Raw genomic sequence first — 17,175 nt, 5'->3', positions numbered from 1 at the left:
GTGCCAAAGAGCAGTGCAAATCTCACAAGCGACATGGAAAAGAAAGAGCAAGGATAGCACGATAACCGCTTTGAAATCACCCACGTTGTTAGTCCCTTTCTTCCCGTATTTAGCTCGTGTTTCTCAATGAATATAAACCGATACGGCTCCTAGAAGCTAATTCATATCGAGCTCTCCTCCACGTTTGCTCTTCCCTATCGTTTTTCATGGCAATTCAAATTATCCTAAGAATATAATGGAAGAGCACGAGCAGGTCGAGAAACACCATCAGCGAGAGAACGAGAGGAGCGCAGCATGGGGGAACGTTCTGCTTTTGAAGAGAAAATCAGCCTCCCCGCCTCCCAGACACAGCTCCGGCGGTGAAAACTGGCTTGGTGTTGGGAAACGCCAAGAGCTCGGTGTTGGGAAAACGCCTCGATGCGTTGTCGCTCCCGCTGAACGGCCACGCTTTCTGTAATCCCTGCCTGAGAAGCGCAGTTTGTAATGACCGTCAGCTTCTTTCCGGCACGAAAACTGCTTTCAGGGCACAAAAAGAAGACGTGGCGCGGCGTCAGGGTTAACTCCTTTCTCCTAACGCTCCACGGCTGTTGGGAAGTGGTTTCTTAGGGTTATCAAATGCCCCGTAACCAAGTCAATCCCATAACCTGTCCCGCCAGGGGCAACAAGAAATATCCCAGCGTGATACACATCCAAGTCTTTGTAAATATTCATCTGAGAGACGAACTTCTTAGTATCCGTTAGCCGCTCCTCGGCCAACACAGCCTGTTTTCTTACCATACGGAGTTCAGAACCCAATAAAAAGGAAATGAGCAACTCAAAAATGTGAAGAGTAGACAGGGAGAAAGGCGAAGCTTTCAGATAAGATGCGTAAGACGGCGCAGGAATACAGAGCAAGCGCTCAGGATAATACCCAGGAAAGCCCTTTTCGATCTGGTATCGTGGCTAGAGACAGAGTGAATGAGGAAAAAGAAATAAATAGAAGAAAAATAATGCCTTCGGGGAGGCATCAAGCCTTTTTACTCGAAGACTTAAAGCAGGAAAGCTGGCAGCTCTGGAAACACAACCGCCTGCACTGGAGGTTTGAGAAGAGAAGGAGAGCTATGGGGAGAAGGACTGGGTGGGCTGGGAGGAGGTGGGAAAGCTGGCGGAGGAGGCTGACGGCATCAAAGCTTGGTCCCTTCCCTACCCGTGGGGCGCACACCGCCTCCTCACGCTGAGCGAGGAGCGAGGAGGTCTGGGTGGCGGCGGCAGAAGCAGGTCACGATCCCACGGGGATCAAGAACCGCGCAGAGCCAGGCCCCTTCTCGTCAAGACGCAGCTTCCTTCAGCTATCCAGTGCGGAGCAAACCCAGTCTTCGTGCCGAAGTTTGCCTTCAGATGCCGTACACCCCGGCCGCAGCTGCTGACAGCCCTCCTGTTTCCCTTTATACGGAAAAATAATAAGGATCAGCCTCAGGGGGAAATAAGCCACACGCAGTTGAAGTGTTTCCCTCGTTAAAACGTCCGCCTTCAACTCACTCGGCACGCGTCCTTCCCCAGGGCGCTTCGCACCTCTACACCGTGGAGGTTAGCCCAAAAATGAGTCTGAAAATGAGAGCGGGTTCAGGTCTCAGGGTCAGCACGGGCTGCCTACAGTCCCTCCGGCTTCCCTTTGGCTTCGCAGCTCCTGTCTCCGTCCACCACACGCCGCCGTCCGATAGCCGCAATCCCCCCACACCCGCAGCACGCAAATCGGGGTAACTGCGTTCAGTCCAAGAGCAAAGAAGTTGGGGGAAAAAAAAAATAAAAGCAGGGAAGAGACATTTCATCTCACGGCGCGGCGATAAAAAGGCTGCGGATTTCAATTCCCAGGAGCCTACAATTCTTCTGACAACAGGCAGGTTTCCTTTTATTTATTTCTCGGGGCCTGTTATTACCGTGCTGCTCATTATTTGTATCCAACTGCACGCCAGCCTCGCTTTTGATCACCTCCTCGCTGTCGAGGGAAACCTGCTGCCTCGATGCTGACGCACCCCCTGCCCCTAAATGCAGCGTTCCCGGTAAAATGGGTTTTCGAGGGGTGAAACCAAAACATTTTGCTCGATTTTGGTTTACTTCAGAGCGGCGGTACGTAAAAGCGGTGCCTGTACGCAGCCAGTTTGTTCGAACACGCATGTTACACGGTCAAGTTGCGGTTATAAAGTGTGTTTGCAGGCGTATCAAACGGCGTCGTTGCTCGTTTCCAAGCGTCGCGGCGCTTCCCAGGCAACACCTCTCAGCTTTTCTGGGTTTTATCCAAGTGGGAAGTGAGGTACGGGGGGGACAGGACGACCTGCCCGGGTCACACAGCGAGCGCCCCGCATCCCGCTTCAGCTCAGGTCACCGGGAGCCGGATCCTTTATACCGATTTAAACTCCACCCGTGGTTAGGTTTTGCTTTCAGGAGGAGGTCAAGTTGATTTGTAGGAGCCTACAGGACCAGGGCAGCACGAAATACCACAGCTTCTTGCTGCTGCAGGCATGCGGATCCCACCTTTCCACGGCTCGCGGCTCCAGCAGCGAGGGCTCGGGCGAAGCCTCCAGACGAAACCACATCCGATCGGAGACCGGAGCAGGAACCGGTGGATTTCCACAGTGCTGGCAGCCAGGGATCAAAGACTGGAAGTGAGGAATCTGCAGAGGGCTCTGAAGGAACAGTGGGCTTTGGTTACCTGAAACAAGCCCCGGAAATTAAGGGCTGGCTCCACTGACGTTCTGGGGAGTTTCACCTTCGGTTCCAGCAGGAGAAACTTAACTCAGCTCTTCAATTAGTTGTATCTGAACGCAAAATTGCGTTAAAAATTTACTCGAGAGCGTTTGGAAATCCAAACGGACTCGAATTTGCCTCAGCCGTGGTTAGATTACCGTGGGTTCTCCGGCACGTGTTCTCATCACCTACCTCCACCTACAGATTAAGAAAAATAATTAAAAAAGCTACTGAAGTCCCTAGAAACCTGTAAGTGGTGAAGACTGAGCAACACCATTGGCAGAAACGAGTGCCCAAAGCCTGCCTTCTACACAAAGAGGGGTTTGAGCGCCTCCCGTGGAGCAGCAGCTTGCTCCTAGCCAGGTTTGCTCCATTTTCCTTGCCTGCAGCAGGCTCTCCAAGGGGAGCTTGGCTCAGCGGTTTGCCAGCTCCAGCCGAAACCGAGAGCTGCCCTTTTACTTCAGTCAACACCAGGCTCCCCAGAACATCCAGGTTCTCCCAGCGCTGTCTTTTAAAACCTTACTCCTTTGTCTCAGCTCTCCTTTCATCACGCCAATTCATTTTTCTCGCAAAACGCCGTGCCAGCAGGAATCCCTCGCACGGATTTCGTATGATTACTATTATGCTTTCATTACACTTCTTACGTGCTTTAGCAAGGGGGTATTTTATAAATCATGTAGATTTTCCAATCAGCTGCCTTTGAATGCTATCACCCAAGCCTTTTTCTCCGTGGGAAACTATTCTAATACCTGTTATAATGAGCAGAATGAGACCGTCCAAGGTTTTCCTCGAGGTCTGAAATGTCTCGAGGTAACAAATTGCCCTTTAGCCATCAGAACGGATCCCGCTCTTACCGCTAAAACCGGCGAGAGGCTTTCAAACGCTAATTGTATTCCGTCCGTGGGACCGAATCGTGCCAAAATACAGCAGGACTGCGAGGCTAGACGCTGCGGCATATTAAAAATAAAGCTGGGCTAACGCAGACCACGGCTAATAACCCCACGTGAGCTCCCACGCTCTCGAGATCCCACTGAGGTATTTCTAACCCCATTTGAAAGACCAAGGGGCACGGAGCAAAGTAACACCAGCAAGAAACACCACCTGGACATCACCTGGACAGCTACGGATGCCGTGTCCACCTGAGAACCAGCTCACCAGCTCCCAGAAGATCTCACCTGCAACCCTTGGCAGCGTGGCACTGAGATGGTGAAAGGAAGGAGTTTCGAGAGTGAGGAGGTCCCCAAGGCGTGGACCCGCGCCAGACGTCACCCCGCCGTGGAATACCTGCGTACGCCAAGGAAAAGGTAAGACCTGGTGCCGTCCTAACAGATTTTCTCCAGGACTCGCTCACTCCACGGAGAACCAACGGCCTTTCGAGCTTTCCACAAATCCAGGCGAGGTGTTTAATGCTACGTTCATCCATTTGCACACACTCAAATGAAGCTGAACGAAGCAAACGAGGCCAACCTCGGGAATCACATCCCAGGGTTTTGTGCACCAACCTGGACAGCTGGAGATAATCTTCACTCTCGGGTGCTGTCCGCGTAGCAGTAAATTCACAGAGACGCCTAAATTCAAGATTATTTCAGACTCTCGTGTGCTTCTAATGCGGTTTATTAAAGGTGTAAGAACTATTAGAACACGATCCATCAGCTTACGCATTGCTTATTGCTTTACAGCGTGGAGTTTAGCCAAGGCCGACGCACTTTAAAGGTATCTTTGCAGTCACACTTCCCTTCGTTTTAATTCATGCCACTTTTAAATAAACATGCCAGATTCTTAGTTGCCGTATTTCACCTCTTTGTCCCGTCATTAGGCAAGAGAAAGCAGAATGGGAAAAAGATTACGGAGAGCGGGCTGACCAAGTCAAGGGAAGGCGAGCACGGCAGGGACTATTTTTATACGAAATAGGAGCACGATAGAGGTGGGATTACGTGACCTGGCCGCTTGCTGTAACAGAGAGCTGGGCTTTAAGTTGTTCTCCCCCTCACCAAGCTGCCGAGCTACAGGAAAAGTCACGCGTGCAGAGCAAATCTGGCTCTGCTCTCCTGTGGCAACGAGGAAAGGGTGATGCCGCAAGAGAAACCGCCGGGATTTTCACAGGTTTTCACATTTTTCTCCGCCAGGTCCCTTCGCGCTTCTCACGAGGGAGTACTGATTCTGCTGATCAACACGAATATCTACCCGGCTGACGTTTACGAAGCAAAACGTTACCTCCCCGAGAGGAGGAAACCACCAGGATGCACTTCTAAAGCACGGTGATAAAGCAGTTTACAGCCCACCGTGCTAACGGCCCGCTCAGCTGGCCAAGCGCAGCACCGCGCTTACAAATCCTCCGTTTCGGTGACATTTCAGACCGCAGTTGGCAAAGAAGCGAGCGTTAAAACCGCAGCCCTCACCGCTTCGTCACCTTTAACTCCGGCGTTTCGGGACAGGCGCGAGTCGCAGCGACGGCGAAAGGCGGCAGCGGGGGAACGGTGGATGAGGCTTTTCGCCCCGCGAAGCCATCCCGGTGGCAGGACCCCGTCGATTTTTGACACGAGAGCGTCGAGAGTTCAGCAACCTTCTTTCCAGGAAACGAGCGCGCCAATTAAACGAAATAGCATCACAGCGGAGCCGTAATTTGTAATTTTAGGAGCCGCGCAGGGGAAAAGACGCGGTAGGTCAGGGAACAATGGAAGGGCCCTGCCTCGGTCACCTCCAGTTCATTCGTCACCTCCGTAATGAGCAGCACAGAGCCGGAGAAGGGGAAGGAGAAGAAAAAAGCTGCTTTGGAAGGTACAACTTTTTAAATTCCTAACGAGGAAGGAGCAGCACGGGTCCAAATCCGCGCTATCACAAGACCGGCTCGCAAGGGGAGACCTCAGAGAGACCCAGCCCCTGGCTTAAGGAGGGAGAAGACAGGATGTGCTGCCAAAAAACCGGGGTGGCATTGATGTGCGGTGCTTTGAGCCCCCTTTTCATCCATTAATTCTCACCCCTGCGCTTCTCCCACCGCTAATAGAGCTTTAGCCCAAACCCGTGCGACTTCAGGTCGCAGCCCCCAAAGCGAAACTATCGGGAGATTCATTTGAATATTGTTTTAACAACCTAATTTCTGCTGCCTTTAACGTCAGGCGTGCCCCGAGCCGCCGGCCTTTCGACCTTCCCTTCCCGAGAGATGAAGAGAGGGTTTCTTTTCCTGCGGTTTCAGAGCTACGCAGCCCTCTCCCGTTTCTGAAGCCTTGCCCGGAGCAGCTCACCTTCCAGCGAAACACGGCCTCCTCGCTGCATTGCTTATAAAACTTGGGCAGTTGTTATCTTGTGAAGCGCTTTGTGACATTTAAAAGCAAGAGGGCAGGAAAGGAAGGTCCGCGTCGGGCAGAGCAGCTTCAGCCCTGCTCCCGCAGGCACGGGACCAAGTTTATTCCCTCGGTCAACAAACAAATCAAACCCGACGATGACGACAGGTAAAAATATTCATCAGTTCGATGCCAAACCCTCTGCAAAAGCTCTGGGGAGAGCCCTTTGGCGCTGGGCACCTCTGCACAAGCTGCTTTGTCACTGCGGTTAAATTTATTTGAGTCTGAAAGGCTTACCTACAACAGCCTCGTCCGATGAGTCCGCAGAGAAGGTTTTCAGCCTGGGATAGTTTCTTCCTCCTGTTGCCTTTGGTGGGGTAACTGACCGCGGCTTTTTGAGTCAGTCCGCGCAAACCGCGCTGGAACACGTGCGGAGACCGGGCTGGGGCCACGGCAGCACCTGCAGGGGGTACAAAAGAGGTTTTAGAGGGGGCAGGAAGGTGGGATCCCATCAAACCCACTCCCATGCTCCAGTTTACATTGCAGAGTGATGTCAGGGCACGCAGACGAGGTTCCTGTTACATTTGGTTCATACTTGTCTCATATTTCACATTCAATATTCATTCAGTATTTCATGTTAGGCTCGTATTTGAATTGCAGCCCTGCTGTCGCCGTTTGCTCTGCGCCTTGTGCTCTTTGTGCTTACCCAAGCAGGTTTAAATGGCCGAAGTTAGCAAGAACGCTGAAATTCTGCGTTGCGATGAAAGCTGCGTGCGGCCCGGCAGCACGCGAGGGGCCTTCGGCCCTTGCTCGTGCGTAATTCCTAGGTTCAGAGGCCCGCCATGTAAAACACCCGGTGAGGAGATTGGGAAATTGCATAATCCACGAGCAAAAAGCCATTAAAACGGGTGAGCAGGTTGTGGTTTCGTACCATCAGCTCCCGGCCTTTCCTTACGAAGCCGGGCAGAAAGAAGAGCGAAAAAGTCGTCGCCCCTCAGGGCTTCTTTTCCCCTTTGCTGAGGCTTCTGGCGCTAAAAGGCGGGGAAAAGAAATCGTTCGGGCTCTTCCAGGGATGCCAACCACCCGCTCGCATCGTGAACTCGGTGATTCGGCCAGAAATAACGTGCTGAGAGAAAGGGGAAGAAGAAGAGGGAAGTGGCGCCAGAGCCGCTCTCGGTTCGGCCGAGCGACGCAGGAAGCAGGCGGAAGGCAAAGCAGGCACGGGGAATACATTTGCCCCCGATCTTCCGAAAGTTCGGGACCCTACAAAAACACCCCGAGGACATTTGTCCCGCAAGTACCTTAAAAAATGCATCTAGACCCTTGTTAAGGGTAAGCGCTGTACTATCAGGGGCTACGGAACTGGTTTCTGAGCTGCTGACCCAACTCGAGCATTTAAGCCGAAATAAAGGATTTGTCTCGAATGCAACCACCCTGACGGGTACTGGCGGGGACAGCTTCTCTTTCCCCACGCGGCTCATTCGGGCTGAGCGGCAGGCACCTCGTTTTCCTCGCCTTCCCCGGCTCAGACCATGAAGGATGGGGCTGTCAAAACCTCCCGCGTCCGCTCCTCCCCGCGTGACGGCGGCGGTAACGTACCCGTGTATTTACGTTACCGGCGGCGTGCTGACGCTGGGGAAGGAGGGCGGGTGAAGAAGAGCAGGAAAACGTCTGGAGCGAAGCATTTCAGCCTCCCGGAACCAGAGGCGGCTGCATCAAACAAACCCTAAAAGGTCGGTGGAAACCTCAGGCTGAAATAACCATCGCGCCCTGCCTGGGCTTGTGTAAGATCCTTCACCTGGGTGAGCACTGCAAGCTTTTTACTCCTCCCTAATACTTCGGCCCGTGAAAAAAGGGTTAAAAAAATACCCCAAGCCTTACTCAGCACCTAGAGTTTCTTGAACAAACGCCGCTGGAGCGATGCCGTCACCTGGTTCCCATGCTGGGGACCAAATACTTCGTGCTGAGGACCTGAGAAAAAATACCTTTTAGGGGTATCATATTTATATATATAAATAATTATATGTGTATATAAATATATATGTATATAAATATATATGTATATAAATATAAATATATACATAGAGGACATCAAAGGACAAATAATTACTCCCCGCTCTAACGAAATTCAAATTGTTCCATCAACATAATTTAATTCTGAGCCGCACAACATCGTTCAGACAACTGCTCGGGTCGGGATTTAAAGCCTGCGAGTGATGGAGAACCCGTCATACCCGGAGGTAAATTACCCCAGCAGTTAATTGCATGCATTGTTAAAACCTTGCACGTTTATTTATTTTTTTTTCTCCTCGATTCATCTCGCTTTGCCTGCCGGTCCGTGACTCTTGACCCTTCAGCCCTACGTACTTGTCTGAGCCGACGAAGACTGATGTCTGCCTTCCAGCACAGATGTACGCCAAAGCCAAGCAGGAAACAAAACTGGCAGAATAAGGCAAAAGCTGCTTTTTTTTTGCCAAAAACATTCAAATAAACAGCATCAAACTGTCCGGTAGTGTTTTGGTGTGGTTTATTCCTTTCTATCTGACGTTCAGGAATCAGTCTGTCTTTCTGCATGATTCAACGTCTTTACTGGAGCCGGGAGCTCCTCCATTTTATTTTTTTTCAGAAAAACCCGCTTTTTAAAATCCTGTCACCAACTTGGGAGGAAGCTTGGGCTGATTTCCCTGCCTCTGGTCATGCTAATCCGTGTCTGGCTGTATTGCTAATTCATCAGAGCCAGAGATGGCTCTGCCCGGAGGGTCACAGATCTCCTCCTAAGCACGGATTTGTTTCTTTTGCCTTGGGTGCAGAACAGATTGCACCGAAGGGCACCCGTTCCCAAACATTTCCCAGAACAGGAATTTACCAGCTTCCTTAGAGGTGCGTTTAACTTTCCCTCGTATCCTCAACGCGCACTCATTTTTTTTTTTTTGGAACAAAGTGGGAACGTTTCCAACGAGTCTGCAAAACATATGCTTGTTTGCCCGGTAGTATTACCCTGCCCACTTGGATCCTGGAAATGAGAAAAAGCTTTTGTCTAAAACGGGAAAAAGAAACAAACTCCCTTCTGTCGGTACGGGGAGGTTTGTCGTGGGTGGCTGGCGTACGGTTTTGTTTGAAGCCCCTAGTTAAAAATATTGGCAACGCCACTTTTGTGCTGTATGGATCCCGGTAATGAGATATTTTAGAAATAAGGAGAAAGGAAGGGATTTGCTTCGAAAAATTATAGGTATCAGAGCCGCGAGGACTTTTATCAGCTGCCAGGAAGAAAACAGGCGTAGGTTCAGTTTTGGAGCCCCTCCAAATTTACCGTTTGGCCCTTCGAGCGTTCTGTTGCTTTTTAGGACGCTCCATTGTGCTGTTTGTAAGACAAATACGGGGAGCCCTGTGATAGCGTATGGTGTGTAGGAGAGAGTAAATGGCTGCGTAACGCTTCCTGGTGAGGTTTCTGTACTAATTACCGCTTTTTTTTTTTTTTTCCCTCTTTTCTCCAACTGTTTTGTTCCAGGATAATGAAAATTTTCCCCTTGCAAAAGTTTGCGTGACGGTTTCTTTTCAAACAACGCTGGGAAATATCTATTTTAGAGCTGTAATTATCCAGACCCGATGAGTGCAAAAAAAAAAAAGAGGTTTGGTTTCACTTCTCTGCGCTTCCAACTTTCAGCACTCCAGGTGGAAAGTACTGTTGTGTAATCTACTCTTCAAAATTAAGAAAAAAAAGAAGGTAGAGTTGCCAGTAGCAAAACTACCTTCGACAAATATAGTTAGAACAAGTGTCTGGCAGTGTACGCAAGCTGTTACCACGATCAGACCTTGAAGGGTTTGCGATTATGCTTGAACGATGGGAAACCACCAGGAGAGCTGGGAAGAGAGCTTTGATCACCTTGTTCGAGGCTGTCGCCGGCTCACCAATATTTCTGCACGTCCTGTAAGTGAATTCTTGACGTAATAACGCGCCCTCGGCCAGCCGCTTGCTTTCGCTTCAGCTGGTGAGAATAGTTAGCGTTTTCTTCGTCTGCCTAAGGAAACCAGCAAATGAAGCAGAACTGGGTCTGGATTTGGGTTCGTCCGAATCACAGGAACACAAGGTCGGGAAGGACCCACAAGATCAGCTAGCCCAACCGTCCTAGCACCAATACTACCCACTGAGCTACTAAACCGTATCTCGTAGCACCTTGCCCAGGCACTTCTTGAACACCCCCAGGGACGGTGACCCCACCGCCTCCCTGGGCAACCCATCCCAATGTCTGACTGCTCCTTCTGAGAAGAAATGTCTCCTCATTTCCAACCTGAACCTCCCCTGGCACAACTTGAGGCCATTCCCTCTGGTCCTATCGCTAGTTATGGGTGAGAAGAGGCCGACCCCCAGCTCCCCACACCTTCCTCTCAGGCAGTTGCAGAGAGCAATAAGGTCTCCCCTGAGCCTTTTCTTCCCCAGACCAAACCCCCCCAGCTCCCTCAGCCGCCCCTCACAGGACCTGTGCCCCAGACCCCTCACCAGCTTTGTTGCTCCTCTCCCGGCAGCAGCAGGCTCAGGCACTCCCTGCGGCAGGAGACCTACACAGCCACGGATCTGGACAGATCTTTGGGTCGCCGCAGCCTTTTTGTTGGAAGGCCACGGCAAAAACGGCGGTCACGGAGACTGCCAGCACACAGGACGGACTCCCACGCCGGACCCCCCCCCCCCCTTCCCCTGCCTGGCGGGCAGCGAGGAGCCGCCGCCATTTCGGGGCCTTCTCCTGCGCCGAGGCCCCGGCACCGCCCGCCCCCCGTCAGCCTCTCGGGGCCCGGCCCCGCCGCTCCCCGGGCCGCCCCCTGTTCCTGCGCCCTGCCCTGGTTCCAGCAGCTTTTAAGCAGTGCCCTTTTGTTCCCCGTGACCCTAGAGGCTCCACACCTTCACGTGTAGCACTGGCTGTGCCTTCCGTACCCTAGCACGTTCGTCTTTTAACCCGGTAACCGATAAACGGTGCCTCAGTCCCCTCATGGCACCCAGGGGCTCCAAGGCGAACGCCTCACAAAGGCGGCTGCTTTTAGCAAGAAGTTCAATTCAACTGTTTGAGAGATGACTGTTCCCGTTTATTAGCTAACCCCACCCACTCCGAGTTTGTTCAGAGATATTTGCAAATAGCTTTACGTCCTCGGCAAACACCACGTAATTTCAGGCCAATCTCTCTTCCGCTGTCTGTTCTGTTCTTCCAGCACATGCTAAAGAAGGAAAGGTTAATACCAGAGGTTAGTGCAAACTAAATAGAAAATAGGTTGAGTAACACTTTAACATATTGAATCTAGTAGAAGACATCACAGTAACTTGGGCGCGTTAACTACTCTAGGAGTAACACCCCCAGACACCAAGCTAGGTGATAATTTCTCTGCCTTATTCTAGTCTCTGACACTGCAAACCAAGCAGTCACTGCCCTGGGACGGAGTTTTTGCTCTCTTTGCCCTACCAATCTTGTCAAAGTGATGTGGCGAGACATAAATGTACCCTCCTCTATACCAGCAGGACAAATAAATTCCTGCGTCGCTCCCACTGACTGGAGCGCTCCGCTACCACAGCCCCTCGCAGGGGCTGAGATGCCGCGGCTCCAGGAGAAGACAGATGAGCATGGACATGGGTGAGGAGAAGAAAGCCAAATGGTCACACTAACCAGGGCCTCTGCCACAGGGAGAGCCAGCTCTTTCTGCTTCACACAGCGCTTAACACGGATAACGTCCCTACAGACGGTGAATTGCTCAGACCTTACAGCAGCAGGGACTGCGTTAGCAGCTTCACGGGAAAAAGAAGGGGTTCATTTGGCTTTACACAGCACCTGATGCTACGATGGTCAGACAGAGAGGACGGTTTGCAACCTCAGTCCCTGAAGTCTTGGTGGAGAACCGCTCTGCTGCTGCCATCAAAACCAGCAGCTCACAGGTCAGCACAGGACCATCCACCCAGTGCCAAACCACACAAAGAAGCCTTGCGATGCAGCCTGCACGCAGCAAAGAAATCCACGTTTCAAGGGACAAAATGAAACAGGTCATTAAAGTGTTTCTCTTCGATCCTGACACAAAGGAGCAGTCGGTATGTTGCACAGTCTCGAGCAACTCAAGGGAAAAAGCAAGAGCCCCTGCTCCAAATGCTGCTGCAGCAGCAGCAGAGGACAAGCCCTTCAAAAGGATTTGCCCATCCAGCCCGCGTGCTGTTGACTGCTGCATCACCTGCCTGAAAGCACGTGGGTGAAGAGCTCTAATTCATGGGCTGGAGATGCAACAAACCCCTTTCATTTCAGGATGAATATCATCCCAGGCTGATCTTCCTCTGTGATGTATTCACAGACATAAAACAAACAAAAATAGCTTCAAAATGCCATTATTTCAGAAAGAGGGATTTCTTTTCAACGATCTTTGTTTCATTTTGTTCCCCCCTTTTTTTTTTTTCTCTGATTTTTGTATGCATTAGTATGCATTTTTATATGCACACCTCTACCTGGCAGTGGAGAAGCAAGGATTCCTACCAAAGATGAAAACTTTTTGCTCTTTTGTACCGGAGAACACGAATCCCTGGGCTTGGGAAGCACCTTCACACCCCTGGACTGGAGCCTTGGTGTAGTCTGAACCAGCCCTGCCTTGGCTTGACAGCAGGCACCATTTTCCAAACCATTCCACAATGCTTTCATTAATCTGAGTATTTGCATGTGCATATTTTGGGGGGGCATCTAATGGAACAAATGGTAACTTAAAAACACATTGGAAACTGTTCACTGGCACCTCCTGAATTTCCTAATGAGCCAGGCTTTCCTTTGCTTTTATCCCATATGGGATTCAAAACTGAAGCTCAGCTTTCAATCTTTTATAGGAAGGATGAGAGATTGCATGGGTGGGTGCCCCACAGACCCCTGGAACACTGGTTTCCCTATGCATGCACATGCACGCTCCTGAAATGCTGTGGGCATGCAAGCTAATGCAAATTATTAATTGCCCGTTCCCTGTTTTGCATGCCCACGTCTGGCAGACTAGAGGCCACAGTAAAAGCGTAAAGCAAGAAAGATGAAAGGTGCACGTTGATTACTGCTCAGAAGTGAACAGGCTGCTGATCAGTGGGACCGTAATACCTCATAAAGATGATAATGACTCTTCCCCCCTCCTTTGCCATCCTCATAAACAAGCTCAATTCCATCAGGTTGCACGAAGGGCTCGAAGAACAATGAACAAACGTAATCAAAATGCCAATATGTTCGCATTAAGACTGGAATGAGCAGTGACATACCCGCACTGTCTAATCTCTGTTTCTTCTGCCTTGGGGTAAAGAGAAAGATATATCTCTCTTTTCAAAAAAATAAAAAATGATATATATATAAAAAAATAGAAAAAAGGAGGAAGAGGAGTAAGAGCTTTGATTTATTAATTTGTGGTTTCTTCTTACCAGTGGCCAGACTTGGATGCCCAGGCCAACAGGGAACTAGAGGTGAATATCTCCTGTGTGTTGTTGTGGCCAGCTCACCATGGTCCATATACAGTTTTTTGTATACAGAGAACTTTTTTTTTTTAATGATTTTCCATGGAGAAAGCAATGCATTATTTTGCAAACCGGATTTCAGTGGGAGTTTCTGCTCTCTGTCCTGTTCTAATCACAAGCTGAACCGATCACTGATCTGCTTCTCCTAATGCTCTTTAAGGTGCTCTTGATACCACTGCATTACAGCCAGAAAAAAAAAAAACGCTCCTGCTGCTGGTCCTGACATTCGTTACCCGCTGAACTCACACACTGCCACAGCCCTGCACGTGGAAAATCCTTCCTCGGGCTCTGAGCCGCTCTGAACGCTGGCAAAATGCACTCGAGTCCTCTCTTCCCTCTCTTGCCAAGGCAACTCCTGGAACCTCGTCCTGGGCTCGCCCTCCTAATGCCTCGATAAGCCTTGTTACGCTGCCTTTACACTCTGGTGATGTTGTGAATATCCTTCTTTAAACCCATTGCCCGGCGCTGGACATGATATTTCAAATGAGGTTTTACAAAGGCTTTGTGTAATGAAACCATTCTCTCCCCTGATTTTTAACTAATCCTCTTGCTTATTCGCCATAAGACCTGATTAGCTCCTCTTGCATCTGCCACGCACTTGGATCTTTACCTTCTAATTATCACATGCTTTTTATCCCTAAGTCTCCTTCCTTTGCTGTTTCTGCACATCTGTTACGCAAAGCAAGCTCGCCTTCCCTTCAAGCCGCCTCGCCTTACCCGCGCGTGCACTGCATTTCCCAGGACCGCGTCCCAGATCTAAAAGTCTTCCTAAAAATGTGGTCGCTTGACAGAGTAAAAGTGTTTTAAACATGAACTCATCAACAACGTTTTGTCTTCCCGAGTCTGCAGACAGCCTACAACAATAATTCATTCCCTTCAGCGCCACCTCACTTATCCCAATCATTTGTTGACTTCAAAGCTTAAATATGGTGATTTAAAGGTCACCACTCGTAGCTAGTCACTTAACCATAATTTTAGCAGAATTTATTCTGTTAACGTACTTCTTTTCCAGCTCAAATTGCCTCCCCGGAGGTCAAAAACCCCATCTGTCTCTCCCCTTCCAAAACCTCCAGCTGTGATTTCACAGTGATAAGTTGTCAATACAAACATTTTTGGCATATGGAGAAAGCTGAAGTGTTGGGCACAGTAAAAACGAATATGATTGAGGGCTCTACAGCACTGATTATGTTATCCGGTTGTCTTATTTAGTCCGTACAGAAATATCATGTTTATATCTAAATAAAACTACCCTGCAATTTCCGCGCGTCGCTCCAGCGAGCGGCGGCGTTCGGGGTCACATCGCCGCGGCTCTCAAGGTTTCTGTCCCCATAGCCTGTAGGGTCGGTTCTCCTCACCTTTATACGCCCTGTACCAAAGAGAAGTCTTTTTTGGTTAAATATGCACGTAAATACATATATACCCATTTACAACCCTTATGATGAAAGACAGTGATGATGGAGAGTGCCAAAACTAAACGATTTTGGACTAGAATAAATGAAATTACCTTTGGGAATGGCTCTGGGGATAGCAACTCTGCGTCCTCCCCTGTGCCGCCAGCCAGGAAGGGTGCTGGGTAGCCAAGAGAGGCTTTTTATTTTCCTCAGGCAACTGTAGAAAAAAAAAAAAATCACATTTCTTAAAAAAAAACCAATCTTGTAGTAGTATATTATGAGGGAAAATAGATCACGGATGGTCTCAGCTAGGCTCAGGCTGTTCGTGATTTTTGTTGCAGGAGATTTGGCCCTCTCTCCCTACCAAAATCACGTGTCCCTGCTCTAATTTAATGCAAATATTCTGAAGAAAAAATAAATAAAACATTATTTTAAAGCCACTGGCGGCTGCATGGCACCCGTTTCTGTTCAGATTTACTCATAAAAGAGAAAAAACACGGCAGTGACTTGAGGTCAAAATACAGTTAAGTATCGCAACAGGAGAGGGAAGGAATAAATCCCAAAAGATCGGGTTCGTTTTAGAGGACAAATTTTATTTATATGCTGCAACGATCGCTTACACCGAACTGCAAACCCAGTACTGATGAAAGACCGAGAGGTTGCAGCACTCCCCTAACAAGGCGTGATTTAAGGACAAATTTTTATTTTTCCTAAGGAAACGTGCCATTTTTCGGTGTCCTCGTCGCCCCGCGCTCAGTTAAATCATTTGATTTATTCCCCAAAGCCTTTGTACGTACCCAGCTGCCTTCTCAGATTGGGGCGATCCAAGGCCTTAGGGTCTTCCGTGAGAAGCCTGCAATGTATCTTCCCCCCTGGTGGTGGGCCAGCTCACACCTAGAGGAGGTTTTGCCCTCCCCAAAGGGATTCAGCGCACACGCATCACTCAGATAAATCACAGCTGGCTCGGAGAGCTCCGCTGCTCACAGGTGGGACAGCTCAGAACTGCAGGAGCCGCCCAGATGAAGGCGAGCGGGTGCCCCTTACCTCCAGGAAAACCCAAGAGAAGACAAACAGCCTCCGGGCAGTGAAAGCCACGTAGGCATACGGCACCCCCACAGGAGCATCGCTCGACGAAACGCGGCTATGTGGTCCTGCAGGGTCAGCATTTTAACCGAAAACAGCCTCAGGTACCAGGAGCTGTAAAGGATTCATTCGAGGCTGCACCTGCCCACAACAACAGAAACTGGAAAAGAAATCCCTCTTCCACCTCACGTAGGAGAATTAAGCAAGTCCCTCCTTGTAAGGGGGTCCCCAAAGCTGGATCAGAGGTCTCTGTCAGATCTCTGTGTTGTCTCAGCGTGAATCAAACGTGCAAAATATGCTTCATGTACCACCAGGGAAGGTATTTTTGGAGGAAATAGATCACTTTTCACTAATTCTATTAAAAGCATGCGGAGTCCCATTAGTTGGATCCCAGGGCTTGCCGTAATAATCCTTTGCATGTCTCGCACTCACCGCTGTCACATCCTGGATTCTTTACAAATAGAAGCAAATCCCCCAAAGTTTGCCAAAAGTCTGGCACAGAAGCCCCCCTAAGGGGGGACTTTTACATCTCCGAGTCTGGCAGCGAGTCCTCAGCCTCGAAGCGCAAGGGATCGAGCCTCGCAAATTTTATCCTCCCTAAGCTGGCAGCGTTACTCACGTGAAAAATTCCTCCGTCGAGTCTGTTTTCGATTCCAACGCTGCTTCTGATCTGATTACCTTAAAAACAGAGCGAACAAAACACGTTGAGGGCAGGATTTACTGATGGGGAAACTGGGAGGCTCCAAAATAGCTCATTCCCTGTGCTCTAAGCAGAGACAGGAGACGGGACCTTTGCGTACTGTCAGGATAATACAGTTGCTATCCTTCAAAATCAAAGTCACGGGCTTTTCTCTCTCTATACAGGCAACACATAATACCATCAAAGCCTAAAACAGCGTCAAAAGTATTGCTCTGGGGCTAGTTCATAAGCAACGCGCCACGATAACAAATGAAATATGTGTATAAATATAAAAAAAAAGGAACATTTCCAGAAGATCAAGACTACGGGAATGAAAAGAATACGTATCCTCAACAGAGGGCGGCTGCAATGACAGCTAAAGGACAGCACGAGCTCGAAGTATCGGGAGCGAAGTTTAGGAGGAATTTTATCGCTCTTCTGATTGGTGTCGGGAGAGAATTCGCTTCCGCGCAGACGGTGATGAGACAGGAGGAGGAGGCGTGCTGCAGAGAAGAAGAC

General features: G+C 49.7%; 1 long non-coding RNA gene across 2 annotated transcripts; it reads right to left on the bottom strand.

Moving 5' to 3' along the window:
• Positions 1-990: 990 nt before the first annotated feature.
• Positions 991-16,549, bottom strand: LOC308184945. Of its 2 annotated transcripts, XR_013943051.1 has the most exons (7): positions 15,692-16,549; positions 15,008-15,111; positions 14,753-14,869; positions 10,504-11,210; positions 9,889-10,024; positions 3,900-6,465; positions 991-3,671 (listed from the first exon to the last, which is right to left on the bottom strand). It is a non-coding gene; the product is annotated as an uncharacterized lncRNA (long non-coding RNA). The 2 variants fall into 2 exon arrangements; XR_013943052.1 differs by having other exon boundaries at positions 991-6,465; positions 15,692-16,548.
• Between the last annotated feature and the right edge of the window lie 626 nt (positions 16,550-17,175).

The sequence above is a fragment of the Anser brachyrhynchus genome (assembly GCF_964034855.1).
Source record: "Anser brachyrhynchus genome assembly, chromosome: W".
NCBI lineage: Eukaryota > Metazoa > Chordata > Aves > Anseriformes > Anatidae > Anser > Anser brachyrhynchus.
The sequence above is the reverse complement of the archived record's forward strand: the minus strand, read 5'-3'. Positions and strand labels throughout refer to the sequence as shown.